General features: G+C 42.5%; 1 protein-coding gene across 4 annotated transcripts in view; it reads left to right on the top strand.

Annotated features, from left to right (window-relative positions):
- Positions 1-2958: 2958 nt before the first annotated feature.
- foxp4 (forkhead box P4) overlaps positions 2959-22183 on the top strand; it is a 93904-nt gene continuing 74679 nt past the window's right edge. For 3 of the 4 annotated variants that reach the window (XM_065954551.1, XM_065954549.1, XM_065954548.1), the window contains exon 1: positions 2960-3637. The gene's annotated coding sequence lies outside the window, so the exon portion shown is untranslated. Of the gene's footprint in view, positions 3638-22183 lie in introns of all 4 variants that reach the window. The other variant, XM_065954550.1, reaches the window with a different exon arrangement.

Raw genomic sequence — 22183 nt, 5'->3', positions numbered from 1 at the left:
ATATGTGTGTGTGTGTGTGTGTGTGTGTGTGTGTGTGTGTGTGTGTGTGCGTGCGTGCGTGCGTGCGTGTGTGTGTGTGTTTGCACAAGTGTGTGGTTTTGTGATGCGAAGCAGCTGCGACAGTAAACATGTTTATGAACATGCTAATAGAAAGCAGGTGTTGATTGGCTGTGATCCTCCCTGCAATAAGTGTGCATGCAGGGATTAATGGAGAGGCAACTGTCTGGCCACATGCACACACACACACATGCATGCACACGCACACACACAGGTTTTTTAAGAGAAGTTCTGGGTGGATGCAATAACTCATTTATTACTGTAATACAGCCAACCATGAGATAGCAGTTGTGTTTTTGAGCAACAGTTCTTCTGTTTTCTTTGCATAACCACAAAAGGCAGCAGTGTGTGTGAGTGTTAGTGTGTATATGTGTGTGTGTATGTTTTTATTTGTTTGTTCAAGTGTGTACGTAGCCTTCCCACTTTGTCTTTATTTGTAAACATGCACATTCATATGTTTATGAAGTGGGTGTGGGCACACATGAGCATGTTTGTGAATGTTTGGATAATTTGCTCTGTGTGCTGCTTCTGGGTCTGTTTATTTGTACACGTGTTTGTGTGTGTGTGTGTGTGTGTGTGTGTGAGGCCTCTCTCTGGGTTTTAAATCTCAAGGCATTGTGGGGCTTTTTGTGAGGCTTGTTTGTAAACATCAACAGCAGTAGGTTTTTATTTTATTGTAGCCTTATTTTAGGACATTATTCCCAGATGGCTGCCAACCAAACGTTGGACGTTTTTTTTTTTTGTAACACGCTCGCCACACATTCTGCACTCCCTTGCCTCACGCTCAGCCGCCACACATATGCTTTTACTCTCAAATGCAAACAAACAACACGGCCTGTGGAACTGATGTGTTCAGGAATGAGCATGGAAGAAGATTTTTTTTTCTTCTTCTCCCCTTGTGAAGTATTCTCACAGGCCAGAAACGCCTCTTTATTGGAACAAATCTGCCTTTAAAGCCTCAGATTGAGTTATTCAAGTTAGCGACAAGAGCTTTTTTTTTCTTCCTCATTTTTACCAGCTCTGTGACACCGTGGGTGAGCACTCCCATATTTCTCTTTAATTAAGCCAGGGAAAACCTTGTAGAACAGCCAACCCAGCTCATGTAGCCACTTATGTTTTAATTTAATTACCTGTCCACTTTGATAATTATTCCCCCTGATTAACAGGGAGAGAATGGCTTCCTAAATGGGAATAGGAGATGGGTGAGAGGGACCGAACAATCTCCTTTCAGAACCAAGAACAAGAACGAGGGTGTTGACTTAGGATGGGACTATTTTGATCTGGTGTCATACTTGGCCTGCTGTAGTCCTGGTCTGGCTTAGATTTACTCCAAAATAAAATAAAAAAATAGCCCTGCTGTGTTTCCTGCGCTCTGTTTAATCTTCTATTTTAGACAAACAAGCAACAAATCATGATTCCCCAAACAGACAGGAGTGATTGATATCTTTAGTATAAATGTCAACAGTTACACAACAACAAGCTCAAACATAGATCACTCTTAAGTATATAAAGTAATAAGATTCAGGGTTTATAATGTTGCCATAAAGATTCACTCTAACCTGCCGAAGTTCTGATATAAACTTTCTTTTAACCACACCATCTGATTTTGCAGATCAAACTTCAAAAGTGCACCTTCATGCTAACAGCCACTTAAAAGAGAATCACTCATCACCATCCAGTCACTCACATAAGCACCTGTCATTTCCCAGGAGATTTATTAGAGAAATATAACAAAGTGTTCTTGGTTAGAAAAACTGTGTCGGGCTAAGAGGAGAGGTGAGTTAGTAAAAAAAAATAAGAAATAAAAACAAGACACCCAAATATCCACACTCAGACACATATTTTGAGTGCTATTGATCGTGCTAATGAACGTGTTGTGATTTACTGCAGCCACGGCCCATTGTTGGGTGCTGCTGTGATGGACCGCCATCATTTCCCAGTGGTAAAAGCTTAGATAGAGAGAAAAAAAAGGCACGAGGGCACAATCTCATTTAACGGCTAAAGCAAAAAATTATTGCAAGATCTCCTTTTTGAGTTATGACATGCCCCCCCCCCCCTTTTTTCTGCAGAGACAGGTATGATGTAATTCTAAATTTCATCAGAGACAGTAACCTCAGCACTGATTATGTTGTCAATTAGTAAATGAATGTGGTGGTTAGGAGGAGGAAATGTGGTAATAACTCTGCAGAAAGGAGTTGACAAGCTTCCAAAATACATAAAGGACATAGTGTGTGTGTGTGTGTGTGGGGGGGGGGGGGGCAGACAGTAAAATAGCCTCCAATCACAATATAACTGTGTTTGCAAGGGAAGTGTATCACTACAGCGAACCCACTTAAACTGATTTTAATCCTATTTTTTATGTGAAATAGAGCATATTTAAGATCTATATAAATCTTTTTTGGCATGTATTAATTAAGTTTTATATGAATAATGCAACCAGATAAGAGTTGTTTCAAAGCACAAGGATATAAGTCGTAAAAAATACAAAAATGTTCATATACCTGTGAGCTTATTTTTGAATAGCTCATAGATTTTATTGTTAACCTATGTTTTTATTTCAATCAATGAAATACCATTTTCAGGGAATCTTCAAAAGTTGATGTGTAGTCTAGCTCAATCTTACTTTGTTTTCTGGCTCAAACTCTGTGCAGGCTAACATCTGTTCCTCTCTGCCTCCACAATAGCACAACTCAGCCGGGATGCAAAGAGAGGTCAAAAGATCAGTGCCTTCCCCTTACGCGCGCGCGCACACACACACACACACACACACACACACACACACACACACACACACACACACACACACACACACACACACACACACACACACTGAGAGAGAACGAGAGAGAGAGAGTGAGTGAGTGAGTGAGCGAGAGAGAGCTCTCACACCGGCTGCTGTTTTCCTATTGTGCGCCAGGGCTTTGCGAGGATAGGGCAAGAGATGAAAAACGCGCACCTGCTTTAGAAGCATTACGGTAACGCAGCAAACTGTCCCCCTCCTGCAACTCACACACTCCACACTCGTGTACTCACACACACAGCCCTGATTCAACCCTGATTTCCAGCGAACGAGCAAGCAACAGACCGGGGATGCCCAAAAAGTGAGGACCGTGCGGAGAGGTTCCCTCGCGCTGAAAGAAGAAGCCTCGTGGAGAAAGAGAGAAGGCGCTGCGTGGGAGAAAGTAGACGTAAAGGGCTGCACTCGTTCTCCGCGGCAACTTGCGCACAGTGGCAGAGTTTTTAGCGGCAGTATTGTTCTGACTTCACTCCAGAGGGGCCACTCCGAGGAGAGAGGACGCACACAAAAGGGAAAAAGGAAAAGGACTAACGAGCAACGCTTTGTCGTTCAAAGTAATGGTCCTGCGGTCTTAGATCCTAGATTTCTCTGTCACTCTCTCTCCTCTCCTCTCTGTTTCTTTTTTGATTTTTTCGTCCCGTCGATCGGTTGGTGTCCCCCCTCTCTCTTTTTTGTCGCCGCGGCAGAGTGGACGCGCCGGGGGCTCGAGGAGCAGAAGCGGGGCTGTCCACATGGTCCAACCACTGGCGTGAAAGTTGACTTCTTCAGAACACAAGAGAACAGGTTGATGCATTATCTACACTTGCTCTTCCCCCCTTTTTTATTTTATCCCTTTTCACTCTTTTCCACCCTCTGTGCTTCCATTGAAAGTTACACTTTAGTTGATACAAAACTTTAAGTCAGTCTAATAATATGATAGGGTGTTATTGAAAATGATTGAGCGGGACACTCTCGCACTTTTCCTCTTGCCAGACTTTCCCACCGTCCATGTTTCATTTTAACTTCACTGACTCCTTCGGGTTGAGTGCTGAGCGCAAAAACTTTCGAGCCACGTTTTAAACCTCTCTTTGAACTCTTCATCTTTTTCTGATCCTTCAAAGGAAAGGACGAAAACGTCGATGGAGGAAGTTTCACTCCACGTGTCACAAGTGTCACAGGAGAAAGTTAATATTAAGTAGGCCTATTTTTCACTCGACAGTTGTTTTTAATGGGACATTTGTTTTCTGAACTATTGTTATTTATTGAAGCTTGTCTCGTGGAGTGAGCGGACCGCTGCTTATTGTCCGAAGTCTCCGCTCGTGAAACAACAACAAAAAAGTTTTTCCACGCAGGTTTTAATCTCGCTAAAATGTCAGAAAGGAACATCCAAACGTCATTTGCGTCCCTGTTAGTAATTTGTCGTTAAAGGATTTGACAATAAACACCGCGGTATGTTATGTGGTGATACTTTCACACAGCCGCCTGTGAGTGCTCTGGATGCTTTGTCATCGCTTCTTTTACAGCTGACGAACTTAAAATAAAAACTCTCTTTACCTTCGTAGTATGGGTATCTTGTTCAAATAAAATACAAAAATCTGCTGAAATGAGAAAAAGCACATCGCAGTCCTAACAGGAGATAGAGCCCCTGTCTTAAAGAAGAAAAGGAAAAGCTTCTTATGGATTTGGTCAAGAGGTCAGAGGACTTTCTTTTCAAACCATTTTGACTTTTGAAATTTGAACCGCGGTTTATGACCTCACTTTGTTTGCATGTTGTATTTTCCATATTATCTCATGACTTAGTAAATAAATAACATCATACAGCCGAGTGTCAAAGAAGATGACGCGAGGGGAAAGTTTTAAAAAAGGATTTCAAGTTTAATCCCACTTTTAACGGAAGGTGTTAAAGCCTAAAGATACATCTGTGGGGAATTATTATTAATGCATTGTTATAGATGCCTCTTAAAAAAAGAGAATATGCTGATTGTTTGCATGAAAACGTGTTGTACTTTTGACAGTAAAATAAAGGCTAAAAATCCCCCTGCTTATTTAAGGCTGTTTTAGACATTGTTCTAAATCTAGAGGTAGATTTTAGTTGGAATCTGTAACTGAACCTCAGCATGGCCCATGTTTTTCCTTCTCCTCGCAGTCATAAAGCGACTAAAAGAGTAGGCCCAACCGAAAAAAGGAAAATGATTTTAGCTGCCTATAGAGGAAAATAAGAAACTTAAACCCGGGATTAAACTTTTTGAATTAACACATTATAACGAGATTAACAGTTTAAACCGACTCTAATATTTCTTAACATATAAAAGCGTTACATCAATTAGGCTAAATTGTTGTCGAATTAAGATGTGTGTGTTTTTTTGTTTTTTTTTATTATTCCTCCCCCTTCAAAATAAAACTCCTCTCGTCAAATCTCAAACATCATCTGGAACATTCCCGCTGTCAGCTCGGCTGGCGCATGATGGAGAGCTGCGGACAAAACGCAGACAGAGATGAAATGACAATTAATTGCTGTTAGTTGTCTGTCATTGAGAGAAAAGCATACAGGCCGAGTGGGTGCTCTCTGTGACGCGGGCATTATTGCCCAGTGATTGATGGGTGCGGGGGCATTTGGCATAATTAATTTTATTTACTGTGTCCTCTCTCTCCTGTTGTGCCCCCCCCCCCTCCTTCCGCACCCCCCTCCCCTTCTCCTGTCCTCTGTGCTGGCATTTCCGCGACGCGATGACACACTTTTAATTGCACTTTAATAGAAGATCCAGCGGGAATGAAAAAGCTCTTCATCACGTTTTATGACCTTGTCACGTTTGTTGGTGTCAGACAGGAAAGCAGGTATTTTGTGCTCAGAGTTTCTGGTGTTTAAAGTGTGCGCAGGATTTAAAACCAATACCCAAACAAACTTTAGATCACTGGGAAGTATCACACTGAGGCCTGCAAAGAAAGCTGCACATTTGGGGTTTTTTTTTATGTGAAAACGGTTCATGCTGGCTTATTTAGCAGTTCGTTTAAATTAACAAAATTACATTTGAATTTTAAAATGTTGCTCTGACATAAAAAAAAATAAAAAAATAAAACTGAGCTTATTTTATTTGCATACCAGCATCTCTGGAGCATTTGAATAAAGTGACATTTATTTTAACAAGTGTTTGCAGACATTTTAACTTAATTCACATTAGCTACATTCTCTTTATAAATTTGTCCGATATGCAAAATTTGCTGTGAAATGGGAGGGTCAACAATTGTCCAGTTTTGATTTTCTCCCTTTTTCTTCAAATAGAAAAAGCTGGAAATTTATACTTTGGCACTTTCTATCAGCTGCTAAATTTCTCCCTTTTCACCCAGAAGGTGAGCAGCTTATGTCTGGAGCCATGTACAAATTTAGGACAAAAAAAAAGAAGCGTACTAAACAATTTATAGTTATTCATAGTGATTATGTATTTGAAAATGACTCACTGTTAATAACTTCCACACAAGCAAAAGGAAACCTTTGTCTAAGCTTGGGAAGAACACTGCTGAAAGATAGAACAGACAGACAGTTGTTTTAACTTTTATTTAAACACTTCAGCACTCACCAATGGTGTAAAAAACTCTCTGTGAAGTTCACATTTCTATGTGGTGCTGACAGGCTTTTCTTGGAAATCTAACAGGAGACAGTGAACAAAAGAGAGTTTGAGAAGCAAAAGTAGTTATTTGGATAAAAACGAGAGTACGTGTGCAGGAAGCCCAAGGTGTCAGAGACAGATTGACTCTCTCTGCCGGCTATTGTGCATCCGTGTCTGTGTGTTTGCCACCCTTTTCTCATCTGACTCGCTCCAACTCTTTTCCTTCTTTGCTTTTTTTCCCCCCCTGCTCCTGTCGACAGCTGTGTCTTTTCCATGTCCTGTTTTGCTTCATTGTTTGCTCGTGTACTGCTGATTTTTATCACTCTCACACTCTGTTCTCCAGCAGACGATTGTTTCTGTTATTCTTACTGACACATTACTTAAAAGATGATTCTCATCCTGGCCCTGCGTGTGCCGGTGTGAGACTCGAGACGGGTAATAATGGCTGTGAATCTCATGCGCTTTAAAACCCCTTCAGCAGGATTAAAAGCCACCAGTATGATTGTGTTAGTCCATAAACTCACTCAGAGGGTCCTTACCTCCAGCATGAGCGCACGTCAAGCTACGTGTGGAAGAGTGTATATATCTGAGTGCTTTTTTCTCAATTCACCTGTCCTGCTTGAGTGAAAATGGCCAGTATTTGAAGTTTTTAAATGTCCTGTGCGTCGGTAGCGCTGATGGCTCGCCTGTCCATCTCTCCATCTGTGACGCTCTCTTCATTAAAGCCCTCCTGCTTTCCCAAACCCACAAGTCTGAGTGGGCTTTTTGCTCCAAAGTGATGTTGAAGAGCACCCGTATACGACTCTGCCATACATGTAGGGTTTGACCCATCATAGATACTCACAGCTTTACTTCGATTGTAGCACTTAGTGCTTAAAAGCTGAAATGGTTAAATTTTCAATATCCTTCAGATAAGCTTTGAGAAAAAGCGGAAAAATTAAACTGCAGGGAGCCGAAGCGTGTGTTTTAAAAGGAATCATTTCAAGCGTTGGTCCTGAAGCTGCCGATGTTGTCGAGTGTGAGCATTTCAGCTGATTTTTTATTTAGCTTTAATATATGAAAATACAACAACTTAAGATTTTCAACAGCTTGTAACAACTGTATATTTGAGTCATATAAATGAAAACAATTTAAATCTAGTGTATTTCTGATATTTCTAAATAAAATAAAATCGTCCCTTCTTTTGTTAAAACATATATAAGTTAAAAAAAAATCCAAACACCTTTATATTTAATCATGTAATATCATTATCAAAGCAATTACAGGCTTGTTACCTCTTTAAAAATATGTTAATGAAATATAATGGAGAAATTAATTGACTTAATCAGAGTGTTGTTCATGGGCAGGGAGTGAGTGGGGGAATGTTCTGCTGGTGTATTGAAGTGATTGACTGCACAGTGAAACTGCCGCCACATTGCTGCAGACCGAGGCCTGATTATACATGTGGTTCTAATTGAACCTGTTATTTTGGAGATGTTGAGGGCTGAATATGTGTGTGTGTGTGTGTGTGTGTGTGTGTGTGTGTGTGTGTGTGTGTGTGTGTGTGGACATAATATCCCGCACATTTTTCAAAGATGAGATGTGTTTTTATAATGGGTCTGAAGGCAGTGTCGTTCAGGACAGCGCAGAAGGAAAGTGGGGAAGATGCCTCAGGCAGATTTTTTTTTTTTTTAAGGAGGTTGACCACCTGTGAGAGAAAGAGAGAGAGAGAAAGCAGTTGTTGTATATTGTCATCTTTCTCTTCATCCCTTGTGAGCTTTTGAGCAGGGCTGCTCTCACCATATTTGTGATGACAGATCTTTACAAAGTTATTTCAAATTGACGCTCTTTTCTTTCTCTCACTGATAAGGCGATCGCCTGAGCTTGACACTTTGCTTTAGCTTGTGTTTCAGACGACTTTTTCTATATGTACAAATATCTATTTATGTGTGTGTGAGTGTGTGCTGTTTTACTGGAGATGTTTTTTTCCAGCTCCACAGCATCATCAGCCCCATTAACAACTGATGGATGTGTGAAAAAGTGACCCAACAGCTCAGAGAGGAAGAGGCTGTTTCCTTATGGGCAGGTGGGAAAGGAAGCAAGAGATAGAATATATGAGCGAAAAGGGTTTGGGGAGGGAGGGGGGTTTAGGCGTGGGTCATTACAGTGAAGGAGGAAGCATTAGATCAGCCCCTTCAGAGTGCTCTTGGCACCTGAGGCCATGGCTGAAGCTGAGCAGGAGGCGTGCAGAAGGAGAGTAGATCGTGAAGTAAGGCAGTTGGAGCTGTCAAGTTCGTTTTCCGTGGACAGAAAAAGGAAGAGTCACACGGGATCATTGGGTCAGTGGCACAGTGAGGTAGACCAGGAGAGATGGTCAGTGGAAGCAGAACAATAAAAAAGAGCAAGATTTGAGAACGCCTGTAGTGCACAAGCAGAGCATCTTCTGGAAAAAGCCCTCTGCTGCGCTTTGCTGTGTCGCCCGCTAACTCTGCATCGCTCCTGACAGCTGTATTTGTGTTATGGATTTTCTTTCACTCCGTCCCGTCTTCCCTTCCTCCTCTCCAGCCTCCCTTCTCTCTCTCTCTCCCTCTCCTCTCCATCGCCTCCACCCTCTGACCTTTTGTGAGCACTTCATCAGAGAGCCGTTGGTGTTTTCTAAAGCTCCGCGACAAACTGACAGGGCAGCCGTCAATCGAGCAGGGGGGGGGGGGGGGGACCGAGGGAGCAGATCAGTGGAAAAGCTTTTCTCAGAACAACAATGTGACAAAACTTTCTGCAGCGCTGCTTTAATATGTAAAGAAAAGGATGAAGGGTAGGTGACAGCTGTGAGGCGCGGGGAATAAAATTGTCATGGATGCACACATTTTGCATGTTACTGTAGAGACGCGTTAGAAGAACAGCTCGACTTCCTCGTTTGTCCACGGTGAAGCAGAGCTGAAAAATCTGCAGAGGAGGAGTAAAAAAGGAGAGCACACAGGTTTTCACATCCAAGCCTTTAAACTCCACTAAAACTTGACTTGATCATTTTGACATTTTTTTTTCTCTTATGAATCCCCCCGCATGAAAAATTTGGTAGAATCCTGAAATATACATTTCTTCGCTGATGACACCACTCTTTTCATTTTACCAACGTCAAATTTTGACTCCACTTATCTGATCTGCTATTAATCTGAATTATATTAGCATTTGCATCGGAATATTTGAATTTTGTCAATGGGTTTGACTTTTACATTTACATATGATGATAGGAAATTAGCAGTGCAGTATTTCCTCTTGTATCTGTCCCTGGACCGGCGAGGTAATAACCATTTAAATGCATCTCATTATGCGTTCTAATCCGTAAAGTATCAGGATGTTGGCTAACATGGGCGAAAGTGAGGCTGGAGCGCTACTATGCGCTGCTCTTTTATGGTATTAGTATTTATGGTATTAGTTCCGGGGGACATGGGATGCCTACTTAAGCTATTAGCATGTGAGGCGCCGCGGGATGATCCATCCCCTGACAGGACGAGCTGTTAACCAGTGTTAAACCCAATCACAATGGGCTGCCTGCGATGACAGATTGACGGAGCCCACTCTCGCCGCTAGCTTGGGCTGCGCTTCTTTTGCTGCTCGCAAAGATGAAGATTTTGAGGGAAAGAGGCGAGAATTTAGTTTCCCCAAAAAGTTCAGCGAGAAAAATGTAAAGATCATTTTAAGAGTAGCTGTGATGGATATCATTTTTTCTCTGTGTCTGCCTGTCTGTCAACTTCTGTCCTCCTCCTCCTCCCTTTCTTCTTCTTCTCTTTTTTCTTTGTTGGCTCTGAAGGTGAAGAGACTGTACAGGCTTTGCCCAGTGGGGTGCAGACACTATGGCTTCTATAGTGGCCTTTTGTAAGATGGGAGGGAAGGAGGGAGGAGGGGGGGAGTGCAAAGACACTATCAGGAGTCTTGGAGATCGCTCGCAGTTAAGAGGGATGCTGTTCTGCGTGTGTGTGTGTGTGTGTGTGTGTGTGTGTGTGTGTGTGTGTGTGCTTATGTAGCGTGTGTGCATGTGAAACCACAATTAACTGTCAATCAATGCCTGACCCCGCAACGCTCTCTCCTCCTCGGACAGAATTCCTCAGGTTTTAGTTTCTGTTTTTCAGACGGCTGTCGGAGGAGAAGAAAAGCAAACAGGTCGTCTCTTTCCAAACGTGTGTGTATTTTCTAAGACATTTCATCGCTCAGGAAAAAGAAAGAGGCCTTATTTTCACAGATTCTTTCTGGTGATTTTAAATAAATAAAAGTTTCTATGTCAGAGCTGTGTTGTTGTCGGTGTGTAGTTGTTTGCTGGTTCATCAGTGTCCGTTTTTCCACTCTTGAGACTGTTGGTGTGTGTGTGTATGTGTGCACACATGCAAGCCTGTGTGTGGTGGGCATTGTTGACCGAGAGACATCTGCCACTAGATTATACCCAGCTGTTATCTGAATAATTGTGTAATCCCCCCTCTCCTACTCCCTCCCTCTTTTACTCCCTCCTCCTCCTCCTTCCATGCTCCCTTCTTGCCCCCACATCTCGTCTTCCTCACACTGACGAGACGGAGAGTGATGAGTCTCTTTTCTGGGTGGCACTTTCTGGCTTTGCGCTTGTGTTTATGAGTGTGTGAGCGTGCTTATGTGTGTATCTCTGGTCACCGGTCATTGTCTGACATTTGTAGAAGGATTTTACCCCCCCCCCCCAACCTGCACACTCACCTCCCTCCATCTCCTCTTCCTCATCCCGTCCTTCCCGCGGCTCTCGGGGAAATAAAAGTAGCCTAATCCTGCCAGATCAAGATTGCTGTCCACCACAGCTTTACCAGCCTGAGAACGAGAGCCGACTCTCATGTTCCTGAGGAGAGAGGCGGCAGAGTGTGTGTTTGTGTGTGTTTTTGCCTTGTGTGTGCCGTTGGCCTTTGAAGCAGCGTTAGCTGTGTGCCGGCAGAATTTTGGTCAGGGGTGAGAGGAAAGGGAAAAAACGAGAAGAAACGAACAGTTGAAGGAGGAAAAGTTGTGTTTGATGGTATAGTTTTTGCTATTTTTTTGAGCCGAGACAGTTTTCAGATCACTCCAACAGGCTGAGTGTGATACCCTCGAATGTATCATTATCAGATTTAGGTTAATTGAAAAAAAACCAACATTTCTAGTTCTTTTTTTAAATTTACATGCTCTGTAGTTTTTTTTGTTTTTTTACATTTTCAACTTCAATACATTACGGTTAGAGTTTTAGTATTAAAAAAAGCTATTAGAATTTCTTTTGACAATTAATTAAAACAATTTGTTCCTGGATTAAAATTGAAAAAGAAAGAAAAACAGCAACAGTCAAATACACTGCTGTCACTTTTCACTTTCACTCTGTATCTACAAAGGCACAACACCATGTTTCCAACACACACTGTCCCTTCTGCTGCGGAAAACGTTGATTTACTTTTTGACGAGACAAGTTGGAAAAAAAGCTAAAAAAAGACAATTTTTATCTGTCCTTTTTACCAGAGCTAAAACAAAATGTCAGAAAAAAAAATGTTTGTGCGTCACTCAAAAGGCAGCACACATGCGCACATACAGGATGTCTTCATATCTGGTCTGTGGTTGGTGAGAAAGTCTTTTTTTTCCCCCCTGTCAAAGCAAAGAACTCTACGCTTACTGCCTTTCTCTCACTTTTCTCTGCCTCGTGTCTTATTCTGTTGCACTTTCTCCTGGCCGTCCATCCACCCCCCCTCCACTCCAGTACCGTCTGTGCTCGTCCTCTCTCCTCCTCCTCCTCCTCTTCTTCTTTCCTTGTCATGCCTGTTGTCTCTAATTATGGAAGCTCTGTGTTCTCTCAGCCTCTTCATTACATCCGAGCTGTCATCACAGTTTACCTCCAACATTTGCTGCTGCTACTCAGGCCCCATTTCAATAAGAATCATTATTTAATACGAGTGCAAAGACACAAGTCTAATCAATAACCCCCTAGCCACATTCTTTACTTGTGTGTTTTAAAATGTATTTTCAAACTTTCTGTCCCTAGGATAGACTGAATACATTGAAAAATGTAAAAGAGACATTTTGCTCTCTTCTTTCCCCTTCTGGCTTGATTTGAATGTAAGCAGACCAGTAGACTTGACGTGAAACCTTTTCAAAATGATTTTCAGAATTTAAGAAAAGCATTAGGATTATGTTGATTGCTCGGTCTTGTCTGCTAACTTACTTGTTCTTGACCTACATTAGATACGTTTTTTAACCAATAGTGTTTGGTAAGATTCCAAATTGCCGGTAAAGTGTGCCACATTTACAGATTTCTTTTTTGGAGTTTTTATTATACTTATGAATTTAAAGTATAAGAAATAAAGAAAACAAAAACCTGGCTATGACAAAGGACATATAATATAAGGTTAAAAGGCAGTTTATGTGGTTGTTTGATAAGCACAATGCCCATTCCCTTAGTGAAGGTCAGCTCTGCCACATGCAAACCTGCAGCCCTAATCTGCAACTTCTTCTTCTCCAGGTTTCCATTGTCTAAAAGGTTAGTCATTGCGTTTTAGCCTCGCAAAGGAGTCACTACAAACCGAGGGAGTGGACTGAGGGAGGAACAAACGACTAGATTACAAAAAAAAGGGGGAAAGGAGGAGACTTGAGAGTGGCAATGAAACCGTGGCACGCTTTATGGCTTCTGGGGGGCTTTGTGAAAAGTTTGCCTTCGAAACTTTGCTGAGGGCTTGGTTTGGTTTGAGCGACTACCCCATGGGGCTCACTTAGAGAGTGGTTGGAGGGGAGGAAGAGGAGGAGGTGGGTGGGTTAGGGAAGGGGAAAAGCAAAGAAGAGGAGAAGAGGGGAGAGAGCAGGCATGCCGTCACAGTTGCCCTTAAAGACGCTGATCTAAGAAACACAACTCCTCCTTTACCCCTCCCTCTCTTTCTCTCTGTCCTCCTCCCCCTTTCTTCTTTACTCATTCTTTCCCTCTTGTCTTCCTCTTATTCTACACCTCTGTCTATATCTCATAGCTTTCAACACCTACGCGCTGTGGTTTGAGCGCTACAGTCTGCATTAGTGGAACAGTGGCACGGCCTATTTGCTGGTAGCCCGGATTGGGCTGGGGTAGTGGGGGTGCGCTGTTCTGTATAGTAACTTATTTGACCTCCAGTGGTGGGGTCAGGTTCATCCTGAGGATGCCCAAATGCATGACTGCACCTCTTAGGGGGGGAAGAAGGAAGGAGGAGGAGCAAGGCCTGAGGTGGGCCCTCTCTTCATCCCCTATTTGAATCTCTCATCCCATTTTTCTCTCCCTTGTCCCCTCTCTCCCCACAGGGTTAATAGAAGAGGAAATTGATAGTTGTGTGCGGTAATTGTGGCTTTGAGAATTCTCTTGTCTCCCGCGGAGAAAGATGAGGGCAGCCGTAGCAATGACGAGATGACGTTTTGTTAGAGAATAGGAGAGAGAGAGAGATGGGAGGAAGAAATAGAAGGAGAATAGCTGATGGAAAGTGAAAAGCCCCCCACACCTCCACCATCACCACAACCCCTCGGATGATGTCTTTGATTGGTTGATGAGGGAGTGTGTTGATTGGCTGATGACGTGCTGAGATTTGTGTGTAACTTTTACTACCCAGGCTGTGATAATCATTCAATTCATTATCCAATCAGAGCGACTCACCATCCTGCTCTGTATCCTCAGTGATTCTCCTCTTAATTCTCCTTTTGAACCCCCTCCCCTCCTTTCCTCCCATCCCCTTCCAATCCTCCCATACCTCCCCGAGGAGCCGGGAGGATGGACAGATGAGTGGAGCGCACTGTATCTGTTCGGTTCTGCTCGGCTGCTCACTGAAGTAGAGAGAGACAAACTTATATTCCATTGATGCCCCAGCTGAGCTGAATGGACTCTCTGCCTCCCTCTCTCTCACTCTCTCTCTCTCTCTCACACTCTCTCTCTCCTTCAAGAGGGGCTTTTCTCTCCCAGGGGGCACAGCTTTATAATTAGTCTTCCTCCAGAAATAGAAAACTAGTTTTCTGAGGTGAAGTCACCCTCAGATGTGTAGGCTGCAAAGCTGTACATTTAAATGAATACAGACTGTGGTAAAAATCTATTATATACGACAGAAAAATCAATCCTCACCGGCCTTGCAGTTCTCTTTACTGTTTATTTTTGCAAAATAAAAATAGTAAAAAAATGGTTTACAATTTGGTCAAATAGACATTTTGTTTCTGTAGTAACGGCCGATTTTGTTTTAGCTTTTGGCTTAGTTGTTTAGTCTGAGCTAAGGCCACCCCAAGGCTGTCACCCAGGCAACACCATCTGAGTGTGTGCCTGTGTTGTCTTTATATTATTTAGTTTGTTCATTGTGTGGTAAAATGTGTCATTGTATTCATTTATCCCATTGACTTTATCTCTGCCACTGGTTCTGTTCCTTTTTTTTTTTTTGCCCTGTTTTCCCACCTCTTGCCCCCCTCCTATCCTTCCTCCGCCTCTCTCTCTCTCTCTCTCTATCCCTCTCTTTCTCTCCCCCTCATCCCCTCCCCTCTCCTCTCCTTTTCTGCTTTCTCTGTCCGTTAATGAGAATGTGTTAACGAGAAAGAAAGATCTATTGGGTGTAGCACAATTTATCAGAAAGGCAGAGGTTTGGAAGGGAGAAGAGAAAAAAAAAGGCGGCGGGCCCTTCAAAGAAGTCCTATTCTTGTGGTTGTGAATGTTTGATGAGACAGTGAAAAGTTCCCCCTCTAACGTCATGGTGTCTGAACAGAAGAGAACAGAACCGTTCTAATCATGCTGCGCGGAAAAAAATGACTTCCAACCCGATTTAATTAACTGATAAGAAACGGCTTCAAATTAATTTTTCAAGGATGTAAGATTTTGATTAAGAAACTCCTAAAAGAAATAGACGAATAATCAATTTTTTAATCAACTTACTCAAATGGTAACTGGTTAATATGATAATTCTGGCAATTAGGGCAAATATTGTCGAGCAGCAGTTTCTATGCATCCTGTTAAAGGAATTATAATATCTTTACATCTAATTATCATGGTTATTTAATTTTTTTGTATGGCTACCTCTCAATTTTTACCATTGGTTTTTTCATCTGCTATTATAGGGATAATGAAACGAGAAGTTGGAAAGTGTAATAAGATGAAACTTTTTATAAGGGGCCCACCTGAATGGGGCTTTTCACGCAGCCTGATTGGATAGATATTTAGGAAAAGGGGGAAAGGGAGTCGTTCAGAATGACATTATTTCTGCTGGTTTTACATGCATAGCTGAGATGGATCTTTTAGATGTATGATTCTTTTATTTCGTCAGCAGATTAAAGGGGCTAATAGCTCCTGGCAGCTCGGCGAGTCTCTGTCTTATTCATATGCAGGAAAATGAATATTTTTCTCCATCTCAAATCAAAAGTTTCAAATCATCTATTCAGGCAGAAAAGGGAGAAAAAAAATCATTTGATTGGAGGATAGATAGGGCGGCTCACCTGCTAGTGGCTATAAAATGTATGTGTGTGTGTGAATGTGTGTGTGTTGCTCTAATTGGACAGGTATGGTGGCGGAGGTGAAGAGGGTCGAGTTGAAGAGAGGGAGGGGGTGCGGAGAAAAAGCTGTTAGGGGGTTTGGGGGCTTTAGGACGAACAGAGTTTCTTACTTCAAAGAAGTCTGGACAAACACTTACACACACACACACAGACACACACACGCACACACACACACACACTCCACATTCAGATGTTGCCTCTCATGAGATGAATATCCATCCCCTCTCACACTCCGCTGTATCCCTCGCTCCCCGTGCAGTGAACATCAGTGGAGTTGAGCCTTCAGAGGGAAATATTGACAAAGCGTTTGGAGAGATGGAATAGTTCCTTTAATTATACGCTGCTCTTATGATGCGTGGTGTGTCTGTCTGGCTTAGTGCACACACACACACACACACACACACACACACACACACACACACACACACACACACACACACACACACACACACGTACACACACATGCATGTGTGCTGATCAGCTGAATAGGTATTCCTGGCACAAACCCCGTGTATTGAGCGTACATATTCAATTAGCCAAACGCATTAGCAAAACTTGGCATTTGTTGTTGTTTTTTTCCCCTCCTTGCTCAGAATTAATGGTTTTGATATGCTAATTAGCGGGTAATTTAATTTCAAAAGGCCTCAATTAACAGCAGCGTTGTGGACACGAGGAAGTTAAGCAGCGTAATCTAATTTGCATTAGTAACGAGCAGGGAGTAATTAGTCTCTAATTAGCCACTTCAGACAGCACTTGTGTTTACTTTCCTAATGAAGTGGAGGGGCTTTTTTTTTTCTTTTTTTTTTACAGACAAGCCTGTGTGCGTGCACTGAGTGTGTTCATGCGTGCAAGTTTGTTTGTGTGTATGTGTGTAAATGGTTAAAGGGGGTGGCACCAGAGTGGCATATGGCTTACAGTTTGGTTCCTGTTACACACATGAGCACCCCCCCACACACACACACACCAAAAAACACACACACACACACACAAACAAACACTGGCACGCACACACAGAGGTCAGAACCTAGTGTCTGATGTGATTGGACGTGCACTTGCTTGTTGTAGTTTTCAGTGCCTTGAAACATCACTCTGAGCTCACTTACACACACCGCGAGGGATTGATTGTGTTTCACTGTTTTTTTCATCTGTTTTTCCTGTTGTGATTTTTTTTTGTGTTGCAATAGCTTGCAATATATTTCCTTTCTTGTATAACCAGGCGTTTCCTGTAGCCTTTCCAATTGATTTTTTTTCTTTTTTGCATTATGGGGCATATAAACTGTTGTGTTTGTGAGTGATGACGTTACAAATCGTGGCTGCTGGCCGGCCTTATGCAGGGTTTATTTCTGGGATACAGTTGCCTGCGTTGACAACGTAGCAAAAACAGACGGAGAGACAGAGAGCTGAGTAAATGGATAGATGGATAAACAGACAGCCACTTGGTTCACTTAGTTTTCCTCCATTATTGCTATCTTTTCAATGATCTGGGGAAATGTTTCCAAAGCAACACTCAAGGAAAAAAAAAGCAGGCAAATTAAAAAGAACTTTTTTTTTTTTTTTCTTGGATGAGCTTTCCAACAGTTGGAACTTTTCCCCTCACAGCCGTCAAAAACAAGTTGAAAACAACAGGCTTCCTCCTGGGCTTTTTTTTGAGAAGGGTTGCAGGGGGAGCAGCATAGCGGGTTTTAGGGAAGGGGGTGCGGGGGACAAGCAGCTGCCCTATTAGCCCAAATCTGTTGTTCAGAAGAGGGAGGAGGAGGAGGGAGTGAGGAGGGTGGAGCAACACCACTGAATCTCCACAAAGGGAGAGAGCACACTGTTTTCTTCACTGTGTGCACTATGCAGATTATGGCGCACATTTACGTACATTTAACCCCTAACACCTCTAAGGGTGTAGATCTTGGATTATTCTTTTTAACCCATAAGCCCGTGCATACGGAGGAGACGGAGGCGACCCCGTCCGACAGCCACTCTGATGGGAAGGCGGTTTTTCTAAAGGCTTTTCCACAACCTTCCCTGGGAATAATAAGCAAGGTCAGAAAGTTGGGTGACTTCCTGCTGCAGAGAGCGGGGTCAGAGCACTGGGTTGGCAGGATTAGTCAGCACTCAGTGGACACGACTTAAAACACACTCATACAACACACACACACACAAATTAGGGACGGCAACTTATAGTGTACAACTTCTCTGATTTACGCTCAAAACGACCATTAGCTGCAAATAAATATAATGAATGAAGCGACGGCAGCGATTACGAGCCTGATTCCAACACTGACCTCCACACATAAACACAGATTTATAGGCACAAACATCCACACACACATACAAACACTCACACCTACACATCCATAAATAGGCAACTGATTTACAAATGAGCTGACCTGTGTGTTGGCCTTGCTCTCAGATAGGCTCACACCCCCGCCAGGATGCATAAATCACAATGGACATGCATATGCATGAGCATCTGAGGAGGTGGGATAAGTGTGTATCTGCTTGTGTATGTGCAGATGTGAGTGTGTGAGCAGCAGCAGCAGCAGCCAGCAGCAGCAGCGGCGGCAGTGTTTGTATCGATGATTGAGGCTTAGTGAAGTGCCTTTTATTTCATTGAGTTAAAGTTAAGCACTGTGGACAGGCCTCTCTCTCTCTCTCTCTCTCTCTCTCTCTCTCTCTCTCTTTCTCTCTTTCTCTCTTTCTCTCTCTTTCAGGTGCGTGTTGCTTTTGAATGGATAGACAGAAAAAAAAGGGATTAGAAAGAACTCCTGTTCCTTTCCCCCCTCTTTTTAGTGGCATTCAGGGATACTTCTTGATAATGTTTCATGTGCATTCTCTCCACGGAAGAAGTGTTTTTTGGTGTTGGACCTTTGTCTCATGTGTATATGGCTGATGTGAGCTACTTTAACCTCCTCTTGTTTTATGGACTTATACATGGCTCTGGATCGCAACTGCTGCTAGATTAATTTACACACCACTCACTCACATGCTTGCCAATTCTCCCTCTCTCTCTCTCTCCCCTTCCCTCTCTCTCTCTCTCTCTCTCTCTCTCTCTCTCTCTCTTTCTTCCTCCTCTCTGAAGACAGAGCAGAAATTGCCTGGCGAGGTAAATAAATTACTTCCATCGATTGCTGGAGTTGAAGAGTGACTTTATCACAGTTTGACTTGTCCAGATACAGATCACTGTGTGACAGCATGTGTTTTTTATTATGTGCCACTGTGTGTGTGTCACCTAGTTTACCCACTGTGTGTGTGTGTGTGTGTGTGTGTGTGTGTGTGTGTGTGTGTGTGTGTGTGTGTGTGTGTGTGTGTGTGTGTGTGTGTGTGTGTGTGTGTGTGTGTGTGTGTGTGTGTGTGTGTGTGTGTGTGTGTGTGAGAGAGAGTTTGAAGGGGCGGTGCAGCGTCAAAAAAAATCAATGTAAAATCTACCTGATGGATATCTCTGTATATTAAAAGCTATTCTTAAAGCGACCATATTGTCCTGACGCTGCCATGTGCATAATGAAAAGCAGATGAGTTATGCTGCCTTTTATTAAAGTGGGATCTCACAGCCCACCATGTGGCCAGGTGAGATGTTTGCTGTACTTATCTCTGTCTTGTTAGCCATCAGCACTGGTCACCGATTGGGAGCGGAAGATATATGACATCTTAATGCAACTCACATTGATTCCTACCTCTGATTGCACATGTTGTATCTGCATATCTGATATATACAAGCGTAACCCTCAACCCTGATGCCCCAAGAAAGGGGTTAAAAGTTTACTATAGCAAATGTCCAAGTGCTTAGAGAATGTGTGTTTTATTTTGTGGGTGTTTGTATATATGTGTGTGTGTGTGTGTGTGTGTGTGTGTGTGTGTGCAGCAGACTGGGACACATGCTGTTTTAATACACTGTGCTGACGTTACAGCAGAGGCCAAGAAGCCACCGTTAAAAAAAAAAAAGGCTTTGGAAAAAGAGCGAGAAAAGGCCTCATCTGTTTGCATTAAACAGTGGAAGAACTGACCAGTGAGTTAAAGGAGCAAATGAGCAGCAGACGGTGAAAAGATATCTGCTTCTCTGCTCCTTCGCTTTAGCTCTTTTCCAACCCTTCATTCTTTTTTAAATTAGTCCAGCTTAGATCTCTGACTGTGCTCTTTATTTGAAATATTTAGTTTGATCTTGTGTGAGCTATTGTTTCTCATTGAGGTAAAATGGTACTTGCTAAAGTGTGTGATGTATCAAATGATCAGCCCTAATATAGTTCTTATACTGTTTGTGTTTCTTTAAATGAGTTGTAGTAAAAAACAATAAAGTTCCCTAACAGAAAAATCCAGAGAGCTGACAAAAAGGCAGACATTTTTATACCTTTTTTTTTTAAATAGAAAAAATAATGATGGGTTATTCTGACCAGCTGGTCTGTCATTCACACTCTCAGGTTCTCCTCTGCATCAGATGCTCCTGACATAAGATGTAATTAGTTACACGTGGCGTCAGGTTTGGGATTTTGGGTTTGTTGGTTAGCTATTTTAGAAGCTAATTAATCAGGGGGAGAGTGTTAATTGGAATTGTCTTGGATAATGTGAACTCCTCTTCCCCTTTTCTCCCCCGCCTACACTTTAGAGTTTAATAGAAAACCACCACAGACTTCTCCCTGTAAGTGTCTCCATGTTGTCTTTTTGTTTAGTTTTGGTGCTGTCTCACTGCGGCTCAGCTGATGAGCCACTGTTCAGGAATAGGCCATGCGTGGCTCATGTCGGCATGCTGTTGTGTGAGCTGTTCGCAAATATGAAAAAAAGGACACGAGGGTGCATATTAAATGAGAAAAAAAAGAGCTGTAGTAAACAGAAAGATCCTTTAAAAATACATGATTAATGCTCATTGCATTGAAATTCTTTTGAAAAATAAGTAATGGAAAAACAGAATTCTGATCAAACTTATCTTCAGGGCTTGCTCAGTCTTTTTTCTTCATGTATTTTATGCTTAACTTTTGTTGCACTAATAATGAAGAAAAACGGGCCTAACCTGCATTTTGACTCCGCACTTTCTCCATAGCCCGGGGCGCTAAAATGCTAATTCAGTGGATGCGCAAGCAGGGGGATAAAAAAGAAGAAAAAAAAAGAAAAAGAAGAAGTGATTTTAATTTTAAAGAATGTTTGATATGAAACAATAGTTTGCATTTGGATGTTGTTATAATTGGAAGGAATGGCTGACTAGATAAACAGACTCGGCTTGCTGGCGTCGGAGCACACACTTGGGGGTCTTTTCATATCTGCGCTCTGTTTAAAAATTAAAGTCCTCACCAGCATTAAGCAGAGAGGAAACCAAATTAATATACAGTGAGTGGAGACTAATCGCAGATCTGTGGTTTCATTGTAATTCCTCCGTCGTCTTAAAGTGTGACAAAAACATTATTTAACATCTTTACCTCCGCTCCAGCCACTCAGAAAGCCTCAGCACACACACAATAAGACCTTACAGTATTTTAATATCACTGCTTGTATATTCTAATCCTGACACCACTTGAAATATAATTCCTTCCCTCTATTTTAAATCACTGATGTGAAATTGCATTAAGAGACGAGTGTGTGGGCATGAAAGCAGGGATGTTAAATGGACATATGAATGCAGGGGTGAATCCTAACCTATTAAGTACTTTCCTTTTTATTTCTGAAAGTGGAGCGTGATAATTAGTTTGGTAGAAATCCTATAGTGGGGTGGAGGTATGGGTCTCAATAGTTAAGCCAAATTAATTTCTTCTGTCACCTTGAGCATATGTTCCTCTTAATAGGTTTAATTTATTTCACGCTGATTATCTTTTTTTTTTCCCTCCACTTGACTCTGATGCACATATTCACGTCAGAAACCACTTCAAGCTTCTGCTCGTGTGAATGGTATGTATTCATACATAAATATGATAAAGCAGCACAGAGGCATCACTGCTTGGCCCCTGAGTCCGTGTGATCTGAGAGATGGTACAGAGCCGTTTCCCCAGGGGTCCTTGCTGCTGCTGCTGCTGTTGCCGCTGTGGCCTCGACGTCATGTGATCCATGTGTCTGGCTAAGAGCTCGTTTTTTTTTCTCAGGAGTCACTCCAAGTCCTTTTTAGTCCTAAAAGTTAACAATCATTCCTGATGTTAAATCCATCAGGAACCTCCATGTGCCACGAGGTTGCTTTAATAATCTCCCCTGTGTGTGTGTGTGTGTGTGTGTGCGTGTGTGTGTGTGTGTGCGTGTGCGTGTGCGTGTGCGCATGCGCGTGTGTGTGTTGAGGTTAGGTGGGACCATGGGAAAGTGGCATACC

This window comes from Labrus bergylta, chromosome 5, assembly GCF_963930695.1.
Source record: "Labrus bergylta chromosome 5, fLabBer1.1, whole genome shotgun sequence".
Lineage (NCBI taxonomy): Eukaryota > Metazoa > Chordata > Actinopteri > Labriformes > Labridae > Labrus > Labrus bergylta.
The sequence above is the reverse complement of the archived record's forward strand: the minus strand, read 5'-3'. Positions and strand labels throughout refer to the sequence as shown.